Genomic DNA, 6,029 nt, shown 5'->3' on the forward strand with positions numbered 1-6,029 from the left:
AGAATAAGTGAATTACTAGTGAGTTGGATTTAATGTGGAAATGTTGACCAATTATGTTGTTAAGTAGATGAGGAGTCCAGAATACAGATGTAAAACATTCCAACTTTCACTAAAGTGAACCAAATGGACTGAACCTGACCAAAGTGGACCAAAATGGACTGAGTGGGACCAAAAGAACCAAAGTGGACTAAAATGGACTGAATGGACCAAATGAACCAAAGTAGATTGAAATGGATTGAATTGATCAAATGAACCAAAGTGGATCGTCGGGACCGAACAAGACCAAAGTAGACCATAATGGATTTCTGGACGAAATAGACTGATATGTGACTCAATATGCTTCAACTTTTAGATATTATATAGATGAAGGGAACGATGGACAGATGGTTAGATAGTACAAGAAACTGATCAACACTAATGAGATCAATGGAGTCCAATTCATAGAGTTAAGAAAATAACTTCTAAGACAATATTAGTCATGAGACTTTTCATTGTAGACATTATAGGTGGGCTTTTCCTTGCTTTCTATAAATGGACTACCAATGACCAGTTTTGAATCCTCCTTAAGGCACTTCTCATATATTGTTGCAGCATCAAAGTCCATTTTCTTCACCATCAATTGCTATATAACTGCGATTCGAGTGGATAAAAAAATATTATTATATATATGGGTATTATTTTTAGTAATTTTGTTTTATAAAATTATACTTTTGCCCCTTTAACAATATCATTGATTCTTTTAAGAGTATTGTTATAATCACAAATTTTCTACAATATTTTTATAAACTGTTAAGATAGCAAATTTTATTGGTTTGCATTTGGGCCCACCATTTACATTATTTTTTTACTTATCAATAACCGCTCATCACATCTGCAATTTGTAAAAAAGTTTATAACTCTTAAATTGTCCTCATTTTATAGACCATACAATAATTCATAGATCTAAAATGTAAAAACAAAATATATAAGCCCAAAAAAATTAGTCTAACAAAAAAAAAATTACCAATATTAAAACTAAAAAAAAAAAATTAAGCCTAGTCAACTAATTTTATCCAAAACAAACGACTTGACCCTATAAAAAATTTTAAATAAAATAATTTTTTTATATACAACAGCACATATATCAAACACACAAAAAAATCCCTCAGTTGCTAAACAGCAATAGAGTCAGAGCCCGAAATCGTTGCACACAACCAGCAACAAAGCTGCCCCCCTTAACTCTAAGTTCTGGCATCCATCTAACCAAGGGATGCCCCATGAATTTTGAAAAATCCCCTCATCATATGTTTTTGATAAATAAAAAAACTATTTTATATGTAAAATTTAAACAATAGCCCCCATTTATTCAAATAAAATAAAATAAAATAAATATTAAAATTATGTGAATGAGTAATACATCACCCATGAAGGCAAAGAGAATGATCAAAATAGATCAATGAGGGACCCCCAAGAGGCAAACATTAGATCCAGAGTTATAAAAAAAAACTCGCAAAAAAAAACGTATAAATCCTTAAAAAAAAAAAAAAAAAAAACAACACATAGTCCTTTGAGGAGGTTGAAGGACCTATACTTAGGGTGTGTTTGGATAGAACTTATTTTGCTGAAACTGAAAACTGAAAACACTGTAGCAAAATAATTTTTAAATGTGTGAATAGTATCGTGGGACCCATTTTTAATGAAAAAGTTGCTGAAAAGTGTAATTTGTGGGTCCATGAACAGTGCACAAATGCACTGTTCACGGACAAAAAGTCAACAAGTGCGGCTAAAAAAAAAAAAAAAAAAAAAAAAAAAAAAAAAAAAAAAAAAAAAAAACAGACAAAACGCAAACGCAGGGAACTTTCAGCCGAATCCAAACGCACTCTAAGTGTGTGTTTGCAGGGAACTTTCAGCCGAATCCAAACGCACTCTAAGTGTGTGTTTGTATTGAGCTTTTGCGTCTACGTTTTGCGTTTCCTGCGTTTCAGTTTTTTTTTTTTTTTTTCACGCGTTTTGGAGCGTTTTGGGTGTTGCGGCTACTGTTCATGCACTGTTCAATGAACAGTAGCCGCAAACTTTGACTTTTCAAATTTTTTTGGACCAATCACAGCACATCGTGTACTGTTCACGGACCCACAAATTTCACTTTTCAGCAACTTTTTCATTAAAAATGGGTCCCACGATACTATTCACACATTTAAAAATTATTTCGCTACAGTGTTTTTCAGTTTTCAGTTTCAATTTTCAGTTTTCAGCTGTATCCAAACGCACCCTTAATGAACAGCGATATAGGCCCACCTCGAAGCAATGCTTGCGATGGCAATCGAAAAAGACTCGATTGCCTTTTAGCATCAAGGCGCTAGCATGCACCAAGGAGAGAGAGAGTGTGAGAATAAGTGAATAACCCTCCAAGTTCTAAAGCTAACTTTTATTTTATTTTATTTTTTTGAGAACTTTTATTTTAACTCTCTCCTCCAAACAAAAAAATAATTGTAGGTGAAAAAATCTCCAATTTTGGAAATATACAGTGAGACGTGTCAAATACCCGTTTGTTGGCAATAGAAATTTAGATATAAGACAAGAACGGTACAAAATGAGGCGGAACCAAAAAGTTTGAAAATTTTCAAATTTTGTAATGACTAGGAAGGGGCAAATTAGTCAATTTACCCATTAGGCCCCCCCCGGGACTCAATGAGTAAACCAGCCGGCAAGGCAAAGAACTAATAATGATCATAAGAGGTTAACAAACACTCTCTTGTTAAGTGGTGCTTATCCCGTGAGCCCATTGTAAAAAGTGCATCAAACATGAGCCGTTGGATCATGACCCTAAACTATAAAAAAAAAAAATTTGGAAATCAACGGCCGGTAAAGAGTGTTGTACAAAACTTTTGTGACAGATCAGCAAATTTTTTTTAAAATGTTAATCGTTAGATAAAGATGTTTATCGAGTAGAGTGATACGTCTGCCTCGCCGCTCCCCTCTACTCTTTTGAGATTGGGGTGGGGCCCACTTAAAAAGGCCCTACGAATTACATTGCTCAACCATAGAACTATTTCTATATTTATACATCAGAGGAAAATGAAAGAAACAACCTGACGTGCATGAAATTTCCATTTATAACCCACGCGCCATCCTCGTTCGCTTACATTACAAGTTTCAACTGTCGGACCAATGCGGTCCAAATCTCATGACCAAACCATACCCAAATGAATAAAATTTAAATAATATTTTTTCAATTCTGAAATTTTATTTTGAAAACACAACTTTATTTAAAATACAATGTAGTACAGTTTAAATCGTGTTTTAAAAATACAATTTTGAAAAAAAGAAGAAGACTGAATATCTAAATAACTCAAACAAAAAACTTAGGGATATAACAAAAATGCACAATGAGAGGAATTAATGTTGATGAGAAATAATGTCTTGGAGGAATTATAGAGTACGAATCTCGATACTAAGTTCAAGTTACAAGAAAATCATCATGAAGAACGAACCAAATGGGCCCACTCCCTGACATGAGATTAGAGATGCTGAAACAATGACCTAGACTCAAAGGGTCACTCAAACCTGGCAAATGGTGGGACCCATGCACAGGTGGAATATTCTCATCATTGTCTACCCATTAATGAGAGAGTATATAAGGAGAGGAATTTGAAGGAAATAGGGTTGAAACATTTTTCAAGGGAGAAAAGCACGAGTGAACGAGAGGTTTTCATATGATATTAGGGAAGATGTGATCCAGCTTGGGACACTTAATGGCTACCTTGGATAGTCAAATTGACAATACACAACCATCTTCAAATCGTTCCTAGCCACTATTTATTAACCAAACTCTTCTTGGGATTTCCCATTGTGAGCTCTACCTAGAGTAACATACAAATTAATTGGGGGATCTAGGCCCAACAATTGTTACAACATTAGAGCATTCACAGCAGTGGAGCTAAAAATTTAGCTTTTTAGCTCCACCAAAAGTTACTTTATTTATTTTACCTACACACATGCTGCAGCAATGGATCTATTTTAGCTTTCAACATAATAAAATAATATGAACATCACAATAAAATAATAAATTTACTACAATAAACAACAATTACAACCATTTGCAACCGCTACCGCTGTCACCACCGCCGCCGCCATCGACTCTTCCACCGCCACCACAATCACTACCGCTGCCACTATCGCCGCCGCCACTGACTCTTCCACCGCCGCCAACTCTTCCGCTGCCGCCACTTGATAGAATAATATATTATCTACAATAAACAACAATCACAGCCACTACCACCACCACCATCACTACCACCACCGCCACTGCAACCACCACCATCAAAAAAATTATTTTTTTCTCACCAATATAGTAATAACCTCACTTAAAATTTATTGCAAAAATATTATGGTAACATTTCTTAATTTTAATTTCTTATTATTCTTTATTTTATTTTTCCTATTATTTTCATCCAAATACACGTTTCTTTTTTCTTTTTCTTTTTTCTTTTTAACTCTTTGTTTTTCTCCTCCACACACGTATACTCCTCTTTATCTTCACTCTATCTTCACTTGCATTTTTATTTTTCTACTTCAGTTTTGTCTTTCTTTGTCTTTCACTCTATCCTCACCACCGCCCCCACAACAGCCACATCGAAAAACACAAGCCCACTGCCACAAACACAAACACAAGTCCACTGCCCACAACAGATCGGAAAACACAAACACAAACCCACATCGGCGCTGGGCATGAGATAGCAGGGAGAGGGTGGAGCTCGGAGGTTCGACCTTTGAGGTGGAGATCTAGAGAGAGAAAATGCAAGATAGAGACCCATGTCGGCGCTGGGCATGAGATAGCAAAGAGAGAGGGGGTGGAGTTGTGGAGAACGCAAAGAGTGGTCGGCGCTGGGCTGGGGCTTCGGTTGGCGTTGGGCAGGGGCTTGGTCGGCGGCAATGGGCAGAAACGAAGTGTGAGGACTGAGTAGAGAGGAGCAACGGACTGAGTAGAGAGGCACGGGCAGCAGAGAGTAGATGAGGGAGAAAAAAAAAATGAGAAGGAAAGAGGAAGAAAGAAGAGAAGTTAGAGAGAGAGTGAAAAAGAAAGAAAGAGAAAATTTTTTTTTAATGGAAAATGAGAGAGAAATTCAATAAAATAATATATATTTTTTTTAGCTCTCATGAACAGTGCACATCTATAGATAAATGTGCATTGTAGTAATGGAGCAAAAAATTATAGATTTAGCTCCACTGCTGTGAGTATGATTTTGGGGTTTAAGGAGCTTTATACCTCCACTGCTGCAAATGCTCTTATGGGTTGCACCACCAACACACAACAATCTAAAGTTTTTTTAAAATTATTCTAGAAGAAAAAAAATATTCTTAAATTAGTAAAACACGTCACACATAAGCTCACTACAATTTTTTGAATGAAAAACTCTAAAGATGCTACAAGTTTTATTATATCTATCTATAAGATGATTCTCAATTTTAGATTGGACTTTTATGTGACTCATAAATACCTCTAAATCTTACATTTAATATGGACAAAATTTGAGGACAACCTAGTAAAAATATATCTCTAGCTTCACATAAAATGCTTACAAAATAGGACACTCTACTACTAAACCATGCCTTCAAAACAAACTTATCCAAAAATTAAAAAAAAAAAAAAAAAACTTCTTAGTCCACTTTGATATTTCCCTCAAGACCACCTTCCAACTTTTTTTTTTTTTGGATTCAGATCCTCTAGATTTCCTAGAGTACTCTATCAAATAGATTTTCTTAAATCTTAACAATTCTTTAATAATTTAATGGTCTGAATTTTGCTATGTCGTCATTCTACTAACAATAATTTTAATTGTTTTGTTTGCAATATTATTTTATTATTTTAAGAGTACTGTTAGTGGAATACTGATATGGCAAAATTTAGACTTTTAAATTATAAAAGAGTGGTTAGGATTTAAGGAAATCTATTGTTAGAGTACCCTAGGAAATCTAGAGGATCTAATTTTTTTTTTTTTACTTTATCAAGACTCACTAGTTTCTTTTATTTATTTAGAATTTTTGATTTT

The sequence above is a fragment of the Quercus robur genome, chromosome 5 (genome assembly GCF_932294415.1).
Source record: "Quercus robur chromosome 5, dhQueRobu3.1, whole genome shotgun sequence".
Classification (NCBI taxonomy): Eukaryota; Viridiplantae; Streptophyta; class Magnoliopsida; order Fagales; family Fagaceae; genus Quercus; species Quercus robur.